The 24,323-nt window shown below is 47.1% G+C and overlaps 1 long non-coding RNA gene across 2 annotated transcripts; it reads left to right on the forward strand.

The window, feature by feature from the left end:
* Positions 1-206: 206 nt before the first annotated feature.
* LOC129714729 (uncharacterized) lies at positions 207-23,100 on the forward strand. 2 transcript variants are annotated; one of them, XR_008726387.1, is made up of 4 exons: positions 207-1,299; positions 19,770-19,873; positions 21,527-21,687; positions 22,665-23,100. It is a non-coding gene; the product is annotated as an uncharacterized LOC129714729 (long non-coding RNA). The 2 variants fall into 2 exon arrangements; XR_008726386.1 differs by having other exon boundaries at positions 209-1,299; positions 21,524-21,687.
* The last annotated feature ends 1,223 nt before the right edge of the window (positions 23,101-24,323 follow it).

Here is a 24,323-nt window from a genome sequence, read left to right on the forward strand (position 1 = left end):
TGGCTTCGGTGAAATTGTAAATTGAAGAGAAAAACATTTTTCACACACAGGGAGTGGTGAATCTGTGGAATTCTCTGCCACAGAAGGTAGTTGAGGCCACACAGTTCATTGGCTGTATTTAAGAGGGAGTTAGACGTGGCCCTTGTGGCTAAAGGGATCAGGGGGTAGGGAGAGAAGGCAGGTACAGGATACTGAGTTGGATGATCAGCCATGATCATATTGAATGGCGAATGGTGCAGGCTCGAAGGGCCGAATGGCCTCTACTCCTGCACCTATTGTCTATGTTTATATGTTTCTAGTGTTTCCAGGATAGTGTTAGTGTTGGATCGCTGGTCAGTGCGGACTCGGTGGGCTGAAGGGCCTGTTTCTGTGCTGTACCTCTAAAGTCCAAAGTGAAATCTTCCTTCATCTATCTAATTATCGCCAGAGGCTGGTGGATCACAGGAAACATAATGTTTCGTGCAAACGGTTTTCAAATTTGGGGGGAGTGAGGAGAGTGAAATATATCTTAATGGAGTCCAGAGGGTGCAGAGAGGTTCCATTTGTGACCTGACCCACATAACTCACCAGCTCCCGGATAATGAGGTCACCATGACTGGTTGAATATTTTCTGAAATTCCACAGACTCCTATGAGGGGACATCCTGTGGCTAATGGTGCTGTCCTTTATTTACGAGCCCGGTTGCATGCATCAAGCTGTGTAACCTGGTGCTCACGACTCCTTGCACTGGCACTAATTGCAGTGAATCCCGAGAACCCCAAACGAGGGAGTGACAGAAGACATCCCCCTGGACAGAACAGTAAAGAGGTGACATTAAATGCTTTTAATAAATCTCCAAGCAGTTCCTGGTTTCCTTTACAGATTCCAGCAGCACTATAAACATTGCCCATGTGCTTAACATTAATTAACTTCTGCAGATGCAAATTCCCAATCAGCTCTGAAACATCCAACATCTAAGAATATGACTCCTCGTTTCCTTCCTATCATTTGTCTGCGCTCCACCTCAAATGAGGCGAAGTTCCCTTGCACTGGTCCTGCCCCTTTAAGAGAGTGTATGTTGGCCCACACAACACAAGAGACTGCTCTCAATCCAGCACGCCACTGATTGATTCAACGCCTTGCTTCTGACTGAGTGAGAGTTTGGATCTTGTTTTCCCCATTGTGGGCAGGAGTCCAACTCAATCCCAAACTTGGAATGACTTCAGGAAAAGAAGCTTCCCACTTACTGCCGTGAGTTTGATTTCCTCGTCAGGCTGGAATGATGGGAATGATGACAAGGAAGAACTTTTGAAGACTCAGGTACTCAGGGTAAACAGGAAGATCTGTAAATGCATGAACTATTCTCGCCTCTGGATAAAGTTGTGACACTCTTTGTATTAGTAGCGGCAATGGACGGACAGAATTAAACGTGGCGATAAGATTTTGTTTTTAAATAACGAATTACAGAATTTCAGGATGAAAAATTTGGAAAGACTTAAAAACTCTATTTTGCATGTAATATTATTGCAACTTTAAAAAAAAAAAGTAATGCTGGTGGGGTCAAGTTTGTTTTGTTTTAATGTTTGCATTCTGTATATTAATCCCGGGGCAGTGCGTGTGGAGACGTTGTAACAAGTGTGACATGTTTCGGGGAATTTTTTCCTCCGTTAGTGTGGTGCGAGAACTAGTCAGTGGGAGAACTTTCACCACTGTGAGGACGTTGTTTCAGCGGTCATTAGTTCTAATACATTGTCAACTCGCTGGTGAATTGGGTTTTCCCAGTAGTTACTTTGGAAAGGGAATTGTTTTTGAAGAACATGGATAGGTGACGTTTCACAGAGTGCTGGAGTAACTCAGCGGGTCAGGCAGCATCTGTGGAGAACATGGATAGGTGACGTTTCAGAGAGTGCTGGAGTAACTCAGCGGGTCAGGCAGCATCTGTGGAGCTAAGGAAATAGGCAACGTTTCGGGCCGAAACCCGTAAGGGTTTCGGCCCGAAACGTTGCCTATTTCCAGAAGGATTTCGGCCCGAAACGTTGCCTATTTCCTTAGCTCCATAGATGCTGCTGCACCATAACTGAGTGGGTCAGGCAGCATCTGTGGAGAACATGGATAGGTGACGTTTCACAGAGTGCTGGAGTAACTCAGCGGGTCAGGCAGCATCTGTGGAGAACATGGATAGGTGACGTTTCACAGAGTGCTGGAGTAACTCAGCGGGTCAGGCAGCATCTGTGGAGAACACGGATAGGTGACGTTTCACAGAGTGCTGGAGTAACTCAGCGGGTCAGGCAGCATCTGTGGAGAACATGGATAGGTGACGTTTCGGGTCGGGACCCTTCTCCAGACTGATTGTGGGGTGCGGGGGAACGAACGTGTCTTCCACTCGGCTAGATCATGGAAGGGTTGGGAAGGAACAGTCAGCGTTTTGGCAAACTGGCAAGTTTAGAGAGAGCTGTGAATTTCCTCAGGTGACGTTTTGGGTCGGGACCCCTTCTTCAGACCTGAAATATTATCTAGAAATGTTTCTCCAGAGATGTAACCCTTACCTTCCCTCTCTCTCCATCACCCCCCCCCCCCCCCCCCCCCCCCCCCCCCCCCCCCCCCCTCCTTCCCAGTTCTCCGAAGTAGTCTGACTGTCCTCGTTTACATTTTATCTCTGTTTGCGTTGTGGTCACCTTCTCCCAGCTAACAATGATCTATTCTGCATGTTCCTTGATCTCCACCCCCTTTGTCTGGTTTTCACACCTTACTCTTCCTTATCTCCGTGTCTGCCTCTCCCCTGATTCAGCATGAAGTAGGGTCTCGACCCGAAACGTCACCCGTTCCTTCTATCCGGAGATGCTGCCTGTCATTCTTGAGTCAGAGGGTGGTGAATCTGTGGAATTCTTTGCCACAGGCGGCTGTGGGGACCAAGGATTTTAAAGCAGAGATAGATAGATGGTAGACAAAAATGCTGGAGAAACTCAGCGGGTGCAGCAGCATCTATGGAGCAAAGGAAATAGGCAACGTTTCGGGACAAAACCCTTCTTCAGACAGAAAGATAGATAGATAGATAGATAGATAGATAGATAGATAGATAGATAGATAGATAGATAGATAGATAGATATAGATAGATAGATAGATAGATAGATAGATAGATAGATTCTTGATTAGTACGGGTGTCAGAGGTTATGGGGCAAAGGCAGGAGAATGGGTTAGGGATCTCTCCTAGAGATAGATCAGCCATGATTGAATGGCGGAGTAGACTCGATGGGCTGAATGGCCTAATTCTTCTCCTATCCCTTATGACCTGTCCCGTTGAGTTACTCCAGCAATTTGTGTCTTTTTTTTTACTGGGGTTGGCTCCTGGTTTCTGGTTGTGCTTTGTGATGTTTTTTTTTGTTCTGGCCTCTCTCTGCTGCATGGCAACTGACCCAGCACTCTTCCCTCTGTGTCCAGCAGTGGCTGTGAGCAAGCAACGCTGCTAGGCTCGAGCTTGGCCCCTGCCTGACACCACACAGCCTTCAGGGGTCACCACACTGATCAGGATCAGCAACTTTTGCCGCTCTCGTTCTGCTTTGCCCTCTCTGCTCAGGAGATGGGTCCTGGGGTAATGAGTAACACACTCACTACTCCGACTGCAGTTTCAAATCTACACCAGGTTGGGAATGTTAATGTTCAGGGAGGAACTGCAGACGCTGATTTAAACCGAAGATAGACGCAAATCGCTGGAGTAACTCAGCGGGACAGGCAGCATCTTTGGAGAGAAGGCATGGGTGACGTTTCGAGGAAACCGGAGCACCCGGAGAAAACCCACGGGGAGAACGTGCACACTCCACACAGACAGCACCTTTAGTCAGGATCAAACATGGGTCTCTGGCGCTGAAAGGTAGCAATTCTACTGCTGCACCACCATGCCGCCCCACTGCGCTAAACGCCCTGATCTGTTCCCTAAACAGATGCTGCCTGACCCGCTGAGTTACTCCAGCACTCTGTGAAACGTCATCTATCCATGTTCTCCACAGATGCTGCCTGACCCGCTGAGTTACTCCAGCACTCTGTGAAACGTCACCTATCCATGTTCTCCACAGATGCTGCCTGACCCGCTGAGTTACTCCAGCACTCTGTTGAACGTCACCTATCCATGTTTCCCCACAGATGCTGCCTGACCCGCTGAGTTGCTCCAGCACTCTGTGAAACGTCACCTATCCATGTTCTCCCCAGATGCTGCCTGACCCGCTGAGTTACTCCAGCACTCTGTGTATCGGCACCTATAGATGTTCCCCTCAGATGCTGCCTGACCAGCTGAGTTACTCCAGCACTCTGTGAAACGTCACCTATCCATGTTCTCCACAGATGCTGCCTGACCCGCTGAGTTACTCCAGCACTCTGTTGGTCGGTGTGGGCAAGTTGTGCCGGCCTGTTTTCACGCTGTAGAACTCTATGACTCTAGTGGTAGAGTTTGGGAACCAGAGGGCACAGCCTCAGAATAAAAGGATGTACCTTTAGATAATCTTGGAAACTTTATATAGATAAGAGATGAGGAGGAATTTCTTTAGTCAGAGGGTGGTGAATCTGTGGAATTCATTGCCACAGACGGCTGTGGAGGCCAAGTCAATGGTTATTTTTAAGGCGGAGATTGACAGATTCTTGATTAGTACGGGTGTCAGGGTTTACGGGGAGAATGGTGTTGAGAGGGAGAGGTAGATCAGCCACGTTTGAATGGTGGAGTAGACTTGATGGGCTGAGTGGCCTCATTCTGCTCTTAGAACTTCTGAACTTCTGAACTGCAGTGCATTTCTCGGAAATGGAAGACAACAGGACATCCAATCAAGCTGTCCCATTGAGAGATGCCACACACTGGGGGTGTTGATTGGGAAATAACAGGCTAGGGGTTCCTTATTTGCAATCAGCAAACTTCCTGCAAAGTCCTGGGACTGTGGCTATTACTTCCTGGCCTTCATGTTAGAAGGCCTTGATCAGTAAATCCATCCTTCTTTCCCCCTGTTTGATGTTGATAAGTTGCGTTAATTTCGATGGGGCGAGATGGAATCTCGGGGGTAACAAGCTGTCTCTATTAACTTGGCACTTAATTAGCCGCAGAGCTACACGGACCCCGGCCCAGGGGAAGAATCACTTGTCGAACTGGGCTTGACGGATCATTTCATTAAATGAAAACTTCTGTAAAAAGGAAAAGGAATCCTGAGGCGAACAGCTCATTTGATCTCTTGCTGGGCCCTTTCTCATTTAACCATCTGAAGAAGTGTCCCAACATGTAATATCTTCTGTCTTCAATCTGAACTTTTTGTGTCTGTCTTTAGTACTTGCTCTAGCCATCGTCTCTGTGTGATTGGTAAATCGTGGCTGAGTTGGAGACAAGAAGGACTGCTCGTCTAGTGAAACATAGACAATAGGTGCAGGAGTAGGCCATTTGGCCCTTCGAGTCTGCACCGTTCACCATTCAATATGATCACGGCTGATCATCCAACTCAGTATCCTGTACCTGCCTTCTCTCCATTACCCCCTGATCCCTTTAGCCACAAGGGCCACATCTAACTCCCTCTTTAATATAGCCAATGAACTGTGGCCTCAACTATGTTTAAGAGGGAACTGCAGATGCTGGAGAATCGAAGGTTACACAAAAAAGCTGGAGAAACTCAGCGGGTGCAGCAGCATCTATGGAGCGAAGGAAATAGGCAACGTTTCGGGCCGAAACCCTTCTTCTTCCTGTGGCTTCAACTACCTTCTGTGGCAGAGAATTCCAGAGATTCACCACTCTCTGTGTGTGAAAAAAAATGTTTTTCTCATCTCGGTCCTAAAAGATTTCCCCCTTATCCTTAAACTGTGTTTGGCCCCTTGTTCTGGACTTCCCCAACATCGGGAACAATCTTCCTGCATCTAGCCTGTCCAACCCCTTAGGAATTTTGTAAGTTTCTATAAGATCCCCCCTCAATCTTCTAAATTCTAGCGAGTGCAAGCCGAGTCTATCCAGTCTTTCTTCATATGAAAGTCCTGGCATCACAGGAATCAGTCTGGTGAACCTTCTCTGTACTCCCTCTATGGCAAGAAACGGCTGTTGTGTGAATGGTTTGGGCAACATTAGAAAGTGGCAGGATCTGATCCAAGAGTACGTTGGCATTGATAAGAGAAGTATATGACTTGACCCCATGTGGGAATAGAAGTGAAGGTTACACAAAAAAGCTGGAGTAACTCAGCGGGTGCAGCAGCATCTATGGAGCTAAGGAAATAGGTAACGTTTCGGGTCGAAACCCTTCCGGGTTTCGGCCCGAAACGTTGCCTATTTCCAGAAGGGTTTCGGGCCGAAACGTTGCCTATTTCCTTCGCTCCATAGATGCTGCTGCACCCGCTGAGTTTCTCCAGCTTTTTTGTGTAACCTTCGATTCTCCAGCATCTGCACAGTTCCTTCTTAAACACTGGGAATAGAAGTGCTTGCTTTTCAATGCTTTATCTTAACTATAATGACCTGACACATCTTTGGATGTGGAGCAGTCATTCTTGGCGGAGGTTAAACGGTTCGTGTCGTCAAGAGGTCGCTTGCAGGACTTGGTGTAAACTGTTAACCTTTGATGTGTGCGATTAATTCAGCAAACACTCACTCGTGTGACAAGGCTGAATAAAAGCTGCATTCTTCCCGAGCAAAATACTGCTTGTGCTCCGGTCTATCAGCACTCTGAAATCGGGAACGGGCCCATTGCGTTGTTAAGTAGCAATCCTCTCATCGCAGATAGACACAACGTGCTGGAGTAACTCAGCGGGACATAGAAACATAGAAATTAGGTGCAGGAGTAGGCCATTCGGCCCTTCGAGCCTGCACCATTCGCCATTCAATATGATCATGGCTGATCATCCAACTCAGTATCCCGTACCTGCCTTCTCTCCATACCCCCTGATCCCCTTAGCCACATCACATCTAACCCTCTTAAATATAGCCAATGAACTGGCCTCAACTACCCTCTGTGGCAGAGAGTTCCAGAGATTCACCACTCTCTGTGTGAAAAAAGTTCTTCTCATCTCGGTTTTAAAGGATTTCCCCTTTATCCTTAAGCTGTGACCCCTTGTCCTGGACTTCCCTTACATCGGGAACAATCTTCCTGCATCTAGCCTGTCCAACCCCTTAAGAATTTTGTAAGTTTCTATAAGATCCCCTCTCAATCTTCTAAATTCTAGAGAGTATAAACCAAGTCTATCCAGTCTTTCTTCATAAGACAGTCCTGACATCCCAGGAATCAGTCTGGTGAACCGTCTCTGCACTCCCTCTATGGCAATAATGTCCTTCCTCAGATTTGGAGACCAAAACTGTACGCAATACTCCAGGGACAGGCAGTAAGTATCTCTGGAGAGTCAAGTCAAGTTTATTCGCCACATCCACATACGGGATGTGCAGTGAAATGAAAAGATGAGGAGGAATGGGCAACGTTTTGGGGTCGAGACCCTTCTTCAGACTGAGAGTCGGGGGAGAGGGAGACACAGAGATAAGGAAGGACTCCTGTATATCGGCGAGGCCATGCCCAGAATCAACGATCGTTTCGCTGAACACCTCCGCACAGTCCGCCTACACACACCTGATCTCCCGGTTGCCAAAAACTTTAACTCCCCTCCCATTCCCCACACTGACCTTTCCGTCCTGGGCCTCCTCCATTGTCAGAGTGAGGCCCAGCGCAAATTGGAGGAGCAGCACCTCATATTTCACTTGGGTAGTTTACACCCCAGCGGTATGAACATTGACTTCTCTAACTTCAAATAGCCCTTGCTTTCCCCTTCTCTCCATCCCCCCACCCCCCCTTCCCAGTTCTCCAACCAGTCCGTCTGTCTTTTCCTTTTTATGTTTTCTTTTGTCTTGTTAGATGTATGTTTTAGTTTATTTTTAGTTGTGTAAATGTGGGGGGGGTGGGGGAAACTTAAAACAAAATCTCTTCCTTCAATGGGGATGCGACCTTTTCTTTGTCGTATCTCCGCCTCCGTCTGCGCTGAGGCCTAATATCGTGGAGCTGGCGGCCTCCAACTGGAATCGACCTCGAGGCTCTGGTGGCAGAGCCCGTGGACTCGCCATCGCGGCGCTGGCTGACTTCGGACTTCGAAGCCCTTCGGCCCACCGAGTCTGTGCCGGCCAGCGATCCCCGCACACTAACACCATCCCACACACAACACACACACACATTAGGGACAATTTATAATTTTAGCAAGCCAATTAACCTGCAAACCCGCACTTCTTTGGAGTGTGGGAGGAAACCGGAGCACCCGGAGAAAACCCACGCGGTCACGGGGAGAACATGCAAACTCCGTACAGACAGCACCTGTAGTCAGGATTGAACCAGGGTCTCTGGTGCTGTGAGGCGGCAACTCTACCGCTCAGCCACTGCGCTGCCCAATTAAAAGGAGCCTCAGTTGTCTGGGCCAGCGAGTGTTAATTTTTGTCCTGGATACAGACTGGGAGATGATGATGTGTTTTGAACTCTTACTGGCTGCTTAAGAGGCATTCATGTACAACGATGTCGTACATCGATACATGTAACTCGTGCTAATTGGGCTGTTGAAAGGCAAAGTGCCAGCATGGGAACAATGAAGTTCATGCTGGGTCCCAGTTTAAGCAAACCTCGATGACTTAAAAATGTCCTTTACATGTTTAAGGCAGGATGTCTTTGGCCACTTATACACATTTATACTCTAATAATTGGAGAGTTGGTGCCTTTTGTTTTGGAGTTTGTAAACTGAATGTTCCTCCAGCACTTTGTCTTTTGTTCAACATTCAAGCATCTACTGTCATCATGTCAGTTTCTTTTAGTTTTAGACAGAAGTCTGAAGAAGGGTTTCGGCCCGAAACGTTGCCTATCTCCTTCGCTCCATAGATGCTGCTGCACCCGCTGAGTTTCTCCAGCACTTTTGTCTACCTTCGATTTTCCAGCATCTGCAGTTCCTTCTTGAATGCTTTGAATATTTAAGAGCATTTAAGTAACAGCAGGTGCCTGTTCCACAAGAGAAATCATCACAATTTGAGTTAATTGATGCAATTAAAGTAGTAATAATTTTTCTATTGACCCATAAAGCCTCTGTGTGATATCCCTGTGTTTCTTGAGGAGTTGAGGGTGATTTTACAGTGCCTGCCTGCAGAATGCATGGTGAACACTTACTAAATTGCTCAGTCAGACAAGGTTTAACACTTTTATAGCTTACCAAGGGAGGCTTTTCCCACCACAAACAAGCCTTACTACTCTTTCAAAGGGGTTACTGAAATACAGAGAGCATAAATTACTACACTTGATGTAATGCAAACACTATTCCAATTCCCTTCCCTCAGTTTGCTGCCTAGCGCTGAGGGATTTAATTGGAATAAGCAGTATACCAGATTATGAGAACAGGAACACTTTCACAGTGAAAGGATGGGAGATTGCAACGTGGTCCACCCTGTTTCGACTAATGCAATCAACCTGACGTGCACAAACACACAGTTCAAATAGACCAAGTTGTCCTACAACTTTAGGCTGTGCACGCCATACGCAAGAAGAAGAATACAGTGAAAGGACACAGAGTGCTGGAGTAACTCAGCGGGTCAGGCAGCATCTGTGGAGAACATGGATAGGTGACGTTTCACAGAGTGCTGGAGTAACTCAGCGGGTCAGGCAGCATCTGTGGAGAACATGGATAGGTGACGTTTCACAGAGTGCTGGAGTAACTCAGCGGGTCAGGTAGCATCTGTGGAGCTAAGGAAATAGGCAACGTTTCGGCCCAAAACGTTGCCTATTTCCAGAAGGATTTCGGCCCAAAACGTTGCCTATTTCCTTAGCTCCATAGATGCTGCTGCACCATAACTGAGTGGGTCAGGCAGCATCTGTGGAGAACATGGATAGGTGACGTTTCACAGAGTGCTGGAGTAACTCAGCGGGTCAGGCAGCATCTGTGGAGAAGATGGATAGGTGACGTTTCACAGAGTGCTGGAGTAACTCAGCGGGTCAGGCAGCATCTGTGGAGAAGATGGATAGGTGACGTTTCACAGAGTGCTGGAATAACTCAGCGGGTCAGGCAGCATCTGTGGAGAACATGGATAGGTGACGTTTAGGATTGGCATCCTTCTTCAGACTTCACCTGCACATTCTCATCCTGATCATTGATGTAGATGACAAACAGCAGTGGGCCCAGCACTGTGCCCTGTTGCCTGACCTGCTCAGTTCCTCCAGCACTTTGTGTTAAAGTCGTAAAAGTTTGAGACTCTTTAAATCCATTTTTTTTAAAGTTCTGAATTTATGTTAATCTGACAAGAACGATAAATAATTAAATGACACTGGTTATTATCTCTAAGTAATTGTATAATGGTGATGAAACATGGTTATAAGGAAATGAATACAACTGAGGCTTTTAAAGATAAGTTAATATGCAGCTTTGTTGCCAGGGAAATGGCTATATTAAAATAACAAATGCTTTCCACATGTTCTGCTATTTCCTATTGAAAACTCACCTAATATAAGTATCCTTGTCAGAAATTTCCACAAAAATCTACTCCTGATAAGTAACAGATTTTGCAAATTAGTCTGGTGTCACTCAGCTATGTTTTTCCATGGTGGTAATATATTTTGGAAATTAGCTTAAGTGCTTAACTCGTTGTGTCGCAGCGAGTTTCTGTAAAGTACTTTGCGATCTATAAATGCGGTGGCCACATGTGTGCGTTACTGAACAGGCCGGCCTAATGGGCGCCAGCTCCATTCTAACCTCTTCCCAACACTAAATCTTCAAGGGACGTGATATCATTTGCACCAAGCCTCCATTGCCATTCTCGGAATTATATCTTGTCCAGTCTGCCTGGGTTCGGTTAACATTTCCGACACTCTTGTACTTCTGAAGAAGGGTCTCTACCCGAAACGTCACCCATTCCTTTTCCCCAGAGATGCTGCCTGTCCCCGCTGAGTTACTCCAGCGTTTTGTTTAAACCAGCATCTGCAGTTCCTTCTTACACACTCTTGTACTGATTCAGATTCAGATTCAGATTCAATTTTAATTGTCATTGTCAGTGTACAGTACAGAGACAACGAAATGCATTTAGCATCTCCCTTGAAGAGCGACATAGCAAACGATTTGAATAAATAATAATAAGTGTCCGGGGGGGGGGGGGGGGGGGGGGGGGTGGTGATTGGCAGTCACCGAGGTACGTTGTTGAGTAGAGTGACAGCCGCCGGAAAGAAGCTGTTCCTCGACCTGCTGGTTCGGCAACGGAGAGACCTGTAGCGCCTCCCGGATGGTAGGAGGGTAAACAGTCCATGGTTGGGATGAGAGCAGTCCTTGGCGATGCTGAGCGCCCTCCGCAGACAGCGCTTGCTTTGGCCAGACTCAATGGAGGGGAGCGAGGAACCGGTGATGCGTTGGGCAATTTTCACCACCCTCTGCAATGCCTTCCGGTCGGAGACAGAGCAGTTGCCATACCATACTGTGATGCAGTTAGTAAGGATGCTCTCGATGGTGCAGCGGTAGAAGTTCACCAGGATCTGAAGTAAGTTCCTGTCGACAAACAGTAAGATTTTTACTGAACTGTGTGAAAACAATGGAATTTCACTGTACCCAAGGGTGGCATAGTGGTGGAGTGTAAAAATACTTGTCCCCTCTCACCTTAACCCTACACCCTCTAGTTTATAACCTTTCCAAAATGAAGGCTCTCTCTATCCGACCCACTCGTGGATGCATTATTGCTGCCAACTTCGTTGCGGCTTTTGTGACCATTCGTGGTCTCCTCTTCGGAGGTCTTCAAAGACGTATTGAAGATTATGCCGCCTCACAGCGCCAGAGACCCGGGTACAATCCCGGCTACGGGTGCTGTCTATACGGAGTTTGCACGTTCTCCCCGTGACCTGCGTGAATTGGCTTCAGTAAATTGTCCCTAGTGTGTAGGATAGAACAAGTGTACGGGGTCGGCGTGGGCCAAAGGGCCTTTTTCCACGCTGTATCTCTTAGCTAAGTACATGTGACAATAAACCGTGACTGAACCGTCGATCCACTGAGAAAGAACAAACCTTCATATCCAAATTTAACGGTAGACAAAAACGCTGGAGAAACTCAGCGGGTGAGGCCACATCTATGGAGCGAAGGAAATGGGCAACGTTTCGGGACAAAACCCTTCTTCGGATTTAAATGTGAGTTTGAGGCAGGAAATTTGTACAGTCCCAAATACTGATCATATTTTTGAGAAGTAACTCATATTTATGGTAAACTGTCCTCTGCATTTTCTCTGACAAGTTGTTATTTGAGCGTTGCATTGTAAATTGTTTTGGACATTTGATAAATGGTTGTACACTGTTTATTCTTGCTGTGCTGGTTGTTAAACTGTCTCTTGCAGCATTTGGTTTTAATCAGGGTTGATTTTGTGGTTAGTTCCGTGACTGTTAAAACGTTATGATCTACAGTATGTCTTTAAAGACCTCCGACGAGGAGACCACGAATGGCCACAAAAGCCGCAGCAATAACGCATCCACGAGTGGGTCGCTTGGACAGAGAGAGCCTTCATTTTGGAAAGGTTATAAACTAGAGGGTGTAGGGTTAAGGTTAGAGGGGGAAAGTTTAATGGAGATATGTGGGACAGGTACTTTTTACACAGAGTGTTGGGAGATTCAGATAAGATAGTGATGGTTTAAGAAGAATTCAGAAAGACACACGAGCAGGCAGCGATCATGTGCGGGAAGGAACTGCAGATGCTGGTTTAAACCAAAGATAGACACAAAATGCTGGAGTAACTCAGTGGGACGGGCAGCTTCTCTTGGGAGAAAGAATAAGTGATGTTTCGGGTCGAGACGTTTCTTCAGACTGAGAGTCAGTGATAAGGGAAACGAGGGATATAGATGGTGATGTGGAGAGATATAGAACAAATGGAGGAAAGATATGCAAAAAAGTAACGATGATAAAGTAAACGGGCCATTGTTAGCTGTTTGCTGGGTGAGAACAAGAAGCTGGTGCGACTTGGGTACAGGAGGGATGGAGAGAGGGAATGCCGGGGTTACTTGAAGTTAGAGAAATCAATATTCATACCACTGGGCTGTAAGCTGCCCAAGTGAAATATGAGATGCTGTTCCTCCAATTTGTATTTATACCCCTGTCCCACTTAGGAAACCTGAACGGAAACCTCTGGAGACTTTGCGCCCCACCCAGGGTTTCCGTGCGGTTCCCGGAGGTTGCAGGTAGTGGAAGCAGGTGGGGAGACTGACAAAAACCTCCGGGAACCGCACGGAAACCTTGGGTGGGGACGCAAAGTCTCCAGAGGTAAATGTCAAAACTGTCCCTAGTGTGTGTGTGTGGTAGTGTTAATGTGCAGGGATCGCCTGTCGGCACGGACCCGGTGGGCCGAAGGGCCTGTTTCCGTGCTGTATTTCTAAACTAAATGAAAGAACACATAGCCTTGAGTTTCATGGTTCAGACACAGCAGCAGTGTCGAGATGACAGTCCTGAATCAAGCATATTACAGACCAAAGATTCAGTCCAACCCAAGCGATACTAATTGCTTCTCAATTAGCCAAGAGTGTTCATGGGCCATGCTGCTCTGTGGGAGAGCTTCACTGCGGCTTAACGCTGCTAAAGTCAGGCCGAGATCTCCATTCTCTCCACTTCCGCCTCCCGTTGCGACCGATTTGCCATTCGTTAGAATGAGCGTTGCTGGAATGAAGATTCCCAGCACCGAATCTGTAGAAGGGTCTTGACCCGAAACGTCACCCATTCCTTCTCCCCAGCGATGCTGCCTGTCTGTCCTGCTGAGTTACTCCAGCACTTTGTGTCTACTTTCTGAATCTGTGAACGATGAACTGGGTCCAATTATAATAATATCGAGAAACCAGTTGGAGGCCTGGGGTAATGCAGTGAGGTGCAGACAGGAAAGATGCATGAATAACATTGTCTTGGAATTATGCAGCAGAGTAGCAGGACCTGTGATGGCTCTGCTGAATGTCTAAAAGAGGTATCAGATTCCACCCATCAATCTCTCTCTCTCTCGTGCTTTCTCTCGCGCTTTCTCTCACCTTCTCTCACCCTCTAGACTTTAGAGATACAGCGCGGAAACAGGCCCTTCGGCCCACCGTATCCATGCCGGCCAGTGATCCCCGCACACCTACAGACCCAGAGCACCAGGATGAACATGGGCGGCACGGTGGCGCAGCGGTAGAGTTGCTGCCTCACAGCGCCAGAGACCCGGGTTCCATCCTGACTCCGGGTGCTGTCTGTACGGAGTTTGCACGTTGACCTGCGTGGGTTTTTTCCGGGCGCTCCGGTTTCCTCCCACACATTTTTTAAGAGACGTGCAGATTTGTAGGTTAATTGGCTTCAGCAAAAAAAATAATTGCCCCTAGTGTGTAGGATAGTGCTAGTTAATGGGGTGAGCGTTGGTCGGAGTGGACCCACTCAGTTTTGGTGCAGCAGCATCTATGGAGCTAAGGAAATAGGCAACGTTTCGGGCCGAAATCCTTCTGGAAATAGGCAACGTTTCGGGCCGAAACCCTTATGGGTTTCGGCCCGAAACGTTGCCTATTTCCTTAGCTCCATAGATGCTGCCTGACCCACTGAGTTACTCCAGCACTCTGTGAAACGTCACCTATCCATGTTCTCCACAGATGCTGCCTGTTCTCCCCGCTGCTGAGTTACTCCAGCACTCTGTGAAACGTCACCTATCCATGTTCTCCACAGATGCTGCCTGACTCCGCTGAGCTTACTCCAGCACGTTTCGGGCCGAAATCCTTCTGGAAATGTGAAACGTTTCCCCTATCCGTTGCCTGTTCTCCACAGATGCTGCCTGACCCGCTGAGTTACTCCAGCACTCTGTGAAACGTCACCTATCCATGTTCTCCACAGATGCTGCCTGACCCGCTGAGTTACTCCAGCACTCTGTGAAACGTCACCTATCCATGTTCTCCACTGGTCGGTATTCCTGGAGGGTTTTACAGCCAATTCTGTTCAAGCATACAAGCTTAGTTTAGTGTAGAGACACAGCGTGGAAACAGGCCCTTCAGCCCATCGAGTGCTGACCGACCAGCGATCACCACACATTAACACTAGGGGGTTTGGATCGAACGCGTGTCTCTGGCGCTGTGAGGCAGTGGTTCTGCCAACTGTGCCACTAGATGGAAAGGTTTGGGTGACGTTTCGGGTGGAGGCCCTGCTTCTGAAGAAGGGTCTCGACCCGAAACGTCACCCGTTCCTTCTCTCCAGAGATGCTGCCTGTCCCGCTGAGTTACTCCAGCACTTTGTGTCCATCTTCAGTTTAAACCAGCACCTGCAGTTCCTACCCACACTGGTGTGGGGGGTTCGGCAGGTCAGCAAACGTGAACCTTCTTCATCTTGAATGAAACAAACTTGAAATGTAACCTGATAATAACATGTGCAACTAATGGCCATTGCTCGTCAAAGGGCTGGATCAGATTAGTCAAAAACGGGGTGATATGCATGGAAAGCTGATTACTGATAGATGTTCGTCTGAAACCTGATCAGAAAAATCTCAGGTTTCGCACAGAATCCCCTGCATGGAGAGTGATAGTGTTACTCTGACTTTTGCCAATTTTTTGAGAAGCAGTCAAATATTTGAGCTCACCACCTCATATTTCGCTTGGGCAGCTTAGATTCAGATTCAGATTCAGATTCAATTTTAATTGTCATTGTCAGTGTACAGTACAGAGACAACAAAATGCATTTAGCATCTCCCTGGAAGAGCGACATAGCAAATGATTTGAATAAATAATAATAAGTGTCCGGGGGGGGGGTGGTGATTGGCAGTCACCCCAGAGGTATGAATATTGATTTCATAGAAACATAGAAACATAGAAAATAGGTGCAGGAGTAGAGGCCATTCGGCCCTTCGAGCCTGCACCGCCATTCAATATGATCATGGCTGATCATCCAACTCAGTATCCCATCCCTGCCTTCTCTCCATACCCCCTGATCCCTTCAACCACAAGGGCCAAATCTAACTCCCTCTTAAATATAGAAATGAACTGTGGCCTCAACTACCTTCTGTGGCAGAGAATTCCAGAGATTCACCACTCTCTGTGTGTGAAAAAAAATGTTTTCCTCATCTCGGTCCTAAAAGATTTCCCCCTTATCCTTAAACTGTGTGACCCCTTGTTCTGGACTTCCCCCAACATCGGGAACAATCTTCCTGCATCTAGCCTGTCCTACCCTTAAGAATTTTGTAAGTTTCTATAAGATCCCCCCTCAGTCTTCTAAATTCTAGCGAGTACAAGCCGAGTCTGTCCAGTCTTTCTTCATATGAAAGTCCTGACATCCCAGGAATCAGTCTGGTGAACCTTCTCTGTACTTCCTCTATGGCAAGAATGTCTTTCCTCAGATTTCGTTTCAGTACAGAGATACTGCGTGGAAACAGGCTCTTCGACTCACCTGGTCCACGCCAACCGGCGATCCCCGCACACGTAAGGGCCTGGCGTCCCACTTGGCGATTTTCTTCGGCGACTGCCGGCGGCATATCAGTGTCGCCAAAAGATTTTGAACATTTCACAATCCAGCGGTGACAAAAAAAATGTTGCGACACTTGAAAAAACACCACGAGTCATACGTCATCATGCCGCGTCACGGCGCGTATTTTTCGATTACCTGATACATCAGTCAATGACGCCGGCAGTCGCCAAAAAAATAGCCAAGTGGGACAGGCCCTTAACACTATCCTACACACACTAGTTACACTTATACCAAGCCAATTAACCTACAAACCTGCACGTCTTTGGAGTGTGGGAGGAAACCGGAGATTCATGGCCTGAATTATGGCAAAACGGTACATGATAGTGCTACAATTTTTGGACCACCTTACTCACCATTGTCCTGCGGTGTGTTGTAACCAGTTTTGTTCAGGTTGATGGTATATTTTACAAGTTATTCACGTTTAAAACTTTAAAATTTTGACTTTTCACTTAACCCAGGGGTGGGCAACCTTGTTCTGTATAGGGGCCGGGACGCATGTCTGTGAGCAGATGGCGGGCCACATCTATCACGTGTACACATGGATCCCGCCCCCAACCCGCCCGGGATGGCAGGACTCAAACCACGTGTTCACAGAAGGTAGACAAAAATGCCGGAGAAACTCAGTGGGTGAGGCAGCCTCATGCAATTCTTGAGTGTCACACCCGCTGAGCTTCTTCAGCATTTTTCGATTTTTCCAGCATCTGCAGTTCGTTCTTAAACACGTTCACAGAAGGCGTGCGGGCGGCTTTGCGCAGGATGCGGTACAGCCAGAGCTCGGCCGCTGCACGATCTTTTCTGGCCACATTTCTGCAATGATACTCTATTAAACTTTAGTATCATTCGATTGAAGTAACAAAAATAAACTTAAAGCCATTAAACAGACTTTTGAAAATCTAGCAGGAGGAAGAACTTTGTTATTACAAGTCAAAATCTCTCTCGCCCCAACCCCCTTTTCCCGATTGGCACTGTTGTTTTTATATCATAATTTTCAACGACATGAGGTTTCTTAGGAATGCGATTATGACTAACAGGCGGCACAGTGGCGCAGCGGTAGAGTTGCCGCCTCACATTCAATATGATCGTGGCTGATCGTCCACAATCAGTTCCCCTTTCCTGCCTTCTCCCCATATCCCCTGACTCCGTTAGCTCTGAGAGCTAAACCTAGCTCTCTCTCTTGAATACATCACATGCACCGAGGTACAGTGAAATGCTTTGTTTTGCAACCAGCCCAATAAAATCATACAGCAAACCTCACCTGGGCAGTACACAGAGTTATAACAGTCCACAGAACCGTCCTATGTTCCGCCTGCCGCAGCAAGTGCCCCCCCTTTCATTCTATGCGCCCCCCCCTCCCGGCCCCCCCCTCCATTGATATTGGTGCCCCCCCCCCCCCCGCCGCCAAGTCCCCCCCCCCCTTCGATCTCGGCGGGCCACCTCCCTCTCGACACTGCACAGCGGGACCCCATTGCTACGAGAAATACTGTGGCCCATGCAAGTCCCAAGTCCTCCTCCCGTTGTGATGTGTATTCAACTTGTGCACTTTCTGGAAAAATGCGCCGACACCAACAATAAATATGTGGATATCAAATATGTTTGAAACATTACATCTGGAAGAGATGAGATTCCTCCTAGCAGGTAAAGCAGACCAATTCCAAAAGACGTGGTCTATGTTTCTGGACCTATTACAAGTATGAGGTGCAATAGTAATTTAAAAAAAAAAAAAACAAATATATAAATAAGTGGTATCAGGACCTGGTAACGGGAGGTAAAATAACAAAACAGACTTGGTTGGTAGTCCCCTTTCTGCGGAGTTTAATGTTATAATAGAGCGATTGTTTCTATTTTCTCTCTCTTTCTTTTCTAGGGTCTATTTTCTCACTTTACTTCCTTCTCTAACTTCTTTCCTAAGGGGCTTTCTTTTCCCAACACTCTTGCACTGCACGACTCTCTTGCACTTTCTTTACTTTCCTTACTTCTACCTTTTTCTTAAAGCTCAAAAAAAAATGAAGCGGTACAAAAAATGTATTAAGATATATGTGTTGTGTAGTATTGTAATTTACCGTACTTCTAATAAAAATAAAATAAAAAAAAAAAATTAAAAAAAAAACTTGTGCACTGAGCAGATTCCAGCAACACAGGGAGCTCAGTGTTCACCTTTCGAGCAGGCAGGCCCCGTTTGACCCGCGTTCCTAAAGCAACATGAGCGGGGACTTGCTTCCTGTGGTCACGTTTGATTTACGCTGCTTTGGGGCTGAGTTTGCCATCCCTTCCCAACTTGGAAGTGGGGCTGGACTTAATTTCCTCTTATTAGCAGTGCATGGTCACCCCCATTACAGGGAGGATGTAGGGGCTTTGGAGAGGGTGCAGAGGTGGTTTACCAGAACGCTGCCGGGATTAGAGGGTTTCAGCTACAGGGAGAGGCTGGACAGACTTGGATTGTTTTTTTCTGGAATGTCAGAGGTTGAGGGGGGACCTGATAGAAGTGTATAACATTATGAGAGTTTTTGACTTTCTCCACCATTGATGTAAATGGGATTTGTGGGACTTCATCCTTCCCCTACCTTATGCTGAGAGAATGGAGCAGCTGGGCTTGTACACTCTAGAGTTTAAAAGGATGAGAGGTTATCTCATTGAAACATATAAGATTGTTAAGGGTTTGGACATGCTAGAGAGAGGAAGCATGTTCCCGATGGTACACAAAAAAGCTGGAGAAACTCAGCGGGTGCAGCAGCATCTATGGAGCGAAGGAAATAGGTAACGTTTCGGGCCGAAACCCGGAAGGGTTTCGTCCCGAAACGTTGCCTATTTCCTTCAGGATTTCGGGTCTGAAGAAGGGTTTCGTCCCGAAACGTTGCCTATTTCCTTCAGGATTTCGGAGTTTCTCTGCAGAAGGTGTTGAAGAAGGGTCCCGAAACGTTGCCTATTTCCTTCAGGATTTCGGGTCTGAAGAAGGGTTTCGTCCCGAAACGTTGCCTATTTCCTTCGCTCCATAGATGCTGCTGCTGCACCCGCTGAGTTTCTCCAGCTTTTTTTGTCTACCTTCGATTTTCCAGCATCTGCATTTCCTTCTTAAACAACATGTTCTCGATGTTGGGGGACTCCAGAACCAGGGGCCACACACGCATACACACACAGTTTAAGAATAAGGAGTAAGCCATTTAGAACGGAGACGAGGAAACACTTTTTCTCACAGAGAGTGGTGAGTCTGTGGAATTCGCTGCCTCGGAGGGCGGTGGAGGCTGTCTGGATGTTTTCAAGAGAGAGCTAGATAGTGGATGATCAGCCAACGATGGGCTGAATGGCCTACTCCTGCACCTATTGTCTATTGTCTATTTACTGTGCATTCCCACATCTTGCCTGTTAGATGATCTGGAAGACATGAAGTACCTATTTGGAAGAAAGACATCCACCTGTCTGATGGTTTCCATAGAATCCTGGATCACTGGAGGACCTCTCGTGTTTCTACAGGTGATTATTTATGTCCCTTAGCAGATGGGTTTGAAGGTAGAATCAACTGTGTTGATCAAGAGTAGTGGAACAAGAACGCCGATGGCAAAGTGGTCTTGCGCATCAAACCCAGAGTTTGCACAGCTGACTGTTGGCTCGTTGCATGGGGAAGAAGCCTTTCCATTGAGTTCATTTTCTCTCTCACTTACATTCAACTAAAGCTGATCATTGCTTCAAAGGACAAACACAAAATGCTGGAGTAACTCTGTGGGACAGGCGGCATCTCTGTAGGTAGTTGAGGCCACAGTTCATTGGCTATATTTAAGAGGGAGTTAGATGTGGCCCTTGTGGCTAAAGGGACCAGGGGGTATGGAGAGAAGGCAGGTACAGGATACTGAGTTGGATGATCAGCCATGATCATATTGAATGGCGGTGCAGGCTCGAAGGGCCGAATGGCCTCTACTCCTGCACCTATTTTCTATGTTTCTATGAGAGAAGGAATGGGTGACGTTTAGGATCGAGACCCTTCTTCAGACTTGGGGGAGAGACACAGAGATAAGGAAGGGTAAGGTGTGAAAACGAGACATCAAAAGAGATGAGGTTCAAGGAAAATGTAGAATAGATCACTCTTAACTAGGAGAAGGTGACAACAAAGCAAACAGGTCACCTTCTCCAGGAGCTCCGGTTTCCTTCCACATTCCAAAGACGTACAGATTTGTAGGTTAATTGGCTTCAGTAAATTGTCCGAATGGCCTCCTCCTGCACCTATTTTCTATGTTTCTAAGGAATAGGTAATGCTGAAGGGTCTCGACCTGAAACGTTACCCATTCCCTCTCTCCAGAGATGCTGCCTGTCCCGCTGAGTTACTCCAGCACTCTGCGAAACGTCACCTATCCATGTTCTCCACAGATGCTGCCTGACCCGCTGAGTTACTCCAGCACTCTGTGAAACGTCACCTATCCATGTTCTCCACAGATGCTGCCTGACCCGCTGAGTTACTCCAGCACTCTGTGAAACATCACCTATCCGTGTTCTCCACAGATGCTGCCTGACCCGCTGAGTTACTCCAGCACTCTGTGAAACGTCACCTATCCATGTTCTCCACAGATGCTGCCTGACCCGCTGAGTTACTCCAGCACTCTGTGAAACGTCACCTATCCATGTTCTCCACAGATGCTGCCTGACCCGCTGAGTTACTCCAGCACTCTGTGAAACGTCACCTATCCGTGTTCTCCACAGATGCTGCCTGACCCACTCATTTATGGTGCAGCAGCATCTATGGAGCTAAGGAAATAGGCAACGTTTCAGGCCGAAATCCTTCTGGAAATAGGCAACGTTTCGGGCCGAAACCCTTATGGGTTTCGGCCCGAAACGTTGCCTATTTCCTGTATCTCCATAGATGTCTCTGCCTGATGCTGCCGACCCTGAGTTACTCCAGCATCTCTGCTAAGGAAACGTCACGTATCGGGCCATCCTTCTCCATAGGCAGATGCTGAAACCCTTACGGGTTTCGGACCGAAACGTTGCTGAGTTACTCCAGCACCCTCTGTGTGTTTTTTTGTGTTAACCGGCGTCTGCATTTCCTTGCGAAGATGCGCGTAATGTCAAGCTACAAAGATACCTTTGTGTAAACGGGCTGAGTTTAACTAATGGATGTCTTTAATGCCACAGCAGGAGTGTGAGCAAAGAAAGTAGAGCTGTTTGGAATTTGAATATGCTCACAAGCCAGAGATGGCTGGCGGAAGATGGAGGTTGCACTGAGCACTGTGTTCAGCCACTTGGACACCTAGCTACACTTGTGGAAGGATACTACAAACTTTAAGAAACCAGGCAAGGTAAGAATATCCCAGTAAAAAATGTTCACACTGCACCACTATGGCACGGTGAGGCAGCAGCTCTACCCGCTGTGCCACTATCCCGCCCTTATTATCCACTCCAAGCTCACAAAGCATCGCATTCCTCCCCATATTTCAGCAAGACCCTTTTGCAAGCTTCTGAGGAAAGACATTCTTGCCATAGAGGATTTGAGTATAGGAGCAGGGAGGTTCTACTGCAGTTGTACAGGGTCTTGGTGAGACCACACCTGGAGTATTGCGTACAGTTTTGGTCTCCTAATCTGAGGAAGGACATTATTGCCATAGAGGGAGTACAGAGAAGGTTCACCAGACTGATTCCTGGGATGTCAGGACTTTCATATGAAGAAAGACTGGATAGACTTGGTTTATACTCTCTAGAATTTAGAAGATTGAGAGGGGGATCGTATAGAAACTTACAAAATTCTTAAGGGGTTGGACAGGCTAGATGCAGGAAGATTGTTCCCGATGTTGGGGAAGTCCAGAACTAGGGGTCACACAGTTTAAGGATAAGAGGGAAGTCTTTTTGGACTGAGATGAGAAAAACATTTTTTTTTCACACACAGAGAGTGGTGAATCTGTGGAATTCTCTGCCACAGAAGGTAGTTGAGGCCACACAGTTCATTGGCTATATTTAAGAGGGAGTTAGATGTGGCCCTTGTGGCTAAAGGGATCAGGGGGTATGGAGAGAAGGCAGGGATGGGATACTGAGTTGGATGATCAGCCATGATCATATTGAATGGCGGTGCAGGCTTGAAGGGCCGAATGGTCTACTCCTGCACCTATTGTCTATGTTTCTATGTCTATGTTTCTAAGCTTCAAGTTTACAACTGAGAGCCATTTTGCATGAAATTGTAACACATGAAAGTGCATGGTAACAACGAGAGCGTGTCTGTCACTGCATTTCCCTCTGCAGTTTTGCTACATGTCAATGCTTGTCCTTTGTTTCCATAAACAAGACTGCACAGAACAAACAAACTGAGGTGGAAGGTGCGAGAGGGCTCGGAGGATGCAAGCTTTTGTCTCCCTGCTGGAGGACAACTCGTGTAATCCACCCACGCCTGCCTGACAGAATGGAGGGGGTAAGAGAAATCTGTTGCCACTGCCCAGTGTCTCGCTTGTCCTTCCCTTTCATGGCCGCTGTGACGCGCAAAGCCGCTAAGTTGCATTGAAGGCGCAGTTTCCAGCTGACTCTTGCGAGCAATATTCCTCATCTGCCACGGGATGAACAGCCTGCTTGCAACCTTGTGCAAGATCCAGTGAGTTTCAAATGAGAGCTCCCGCGGCCAGGATCGAACTCGGAATCTCTGGCGCTGTGAGGCAGCAGCTCTACCCGCTGCGCAAACCATGCCGCCCTTTTGTTCCACTCCGAGCTCACAAAGAACCACACGTACCTTCCATTCCCTCCCATATTTCAGCAGGACCCTTCAACTTTACAACCGAGAGCCATTTTGCATCAAATTGTAACACAGATTAACGGCGTGGCGTTAAATGTAGCGTACAATGAGAACGTGTCTGCAACCAAGGTCCCCGTCTCAACGAGACCAAAGCACGGGAGAGGAAGAGGTCATTTGCCCATCATGAACGACGATACTACGCTTTCTGCTGTCCACCGATCAAAGTCACCTGGACATTTTCCTGCTGCAGGCTGTGGGATATCTGCGCGCAACTCTTTTTTTTTGTTAACCAAAAATAATTTTAATCAACCATTTACAAAAATACACACAAGGATGCGGACAAGCCCACGTCCATAATACAAAATACAGCAGAGCCCTCTTCTGCCTGGCCCTGTGACTTGCAGAGGGCCAGCTTGGCCAGGCCCAGGGGCAACACAACCAGGACATCATCGCCATTAACAAATGCAAAATTCAATAAAATAAACTAAACAGACAATTCAAATAAAGCTACTCCAATCAAGCTATTAAGAAAAAAATAAGAAAAAGAACAAGCATCTGTGAGATTTACATTCTCCTTCCTCATTACTGTACTTTTCAAAGATCTTTTGTACATTTTTTAAAATTGCATTCTATTCATACTTTGTTTAATCGTTTCGTCAAGACCATTCCACAAAACATAGAAATTAGGTGCAGGAGTAGGCCATTTGGTCCTTCGAGCCTGCACCGCCATTCAATATGATCATGGCTGATCAATATGATCATGGCTGATCAGAAACGTTCCTCCCACGCTCCAAAGACCACACAGGTTTGTAGGTTAATTGGCTTAGTACAAGTGTGTAAATTGTCCCTAGTGTGTGTGTGTGTGTGTGTAGGATAGTATTAGTGTGCGGGGAGCAGAAGGGCCTGTTTCCATGCTGTCTCTCCAAACTAACCTATAACTGAATGAAATAATATGACGCATGCAATCACCACCATCTTGCAAATTGGGGTTACAATGTTCCTCACTTTTACTGTTCTCCCCGTCCCTACAACACACTCCAAATATTAATGGTGTGGCCATTACAGTTGGCAGTGCAATAGGCATGGCTCACCTTTCCTGCAGGTCCTCTTGGCTTAAGATAGACGCAAAAATCTGGAGTAACTCAGCGCGACAGGCAGCATCTCTGGAGAGAAGGAATGGGTGACGTTTCGGGTCGAGACTCTTCTTCAGACTGAGAGTCG

The sequence above is a fragment of the Leucoraja erinacea genome, chromosome 40 (assembly GCF_028641065.1).
Source record: "Leucoraja erinacea ecotype New England chromosome 40, Leri_hhj_1, whole genome shotgun sequence".
NCBI classification, from domain to species: Eukaryota; Metazoa; Chordata; class Chondrichthyes; order Rajiformes; family Rajidae; genus Leucoraja; species Leucoraja erinaceus.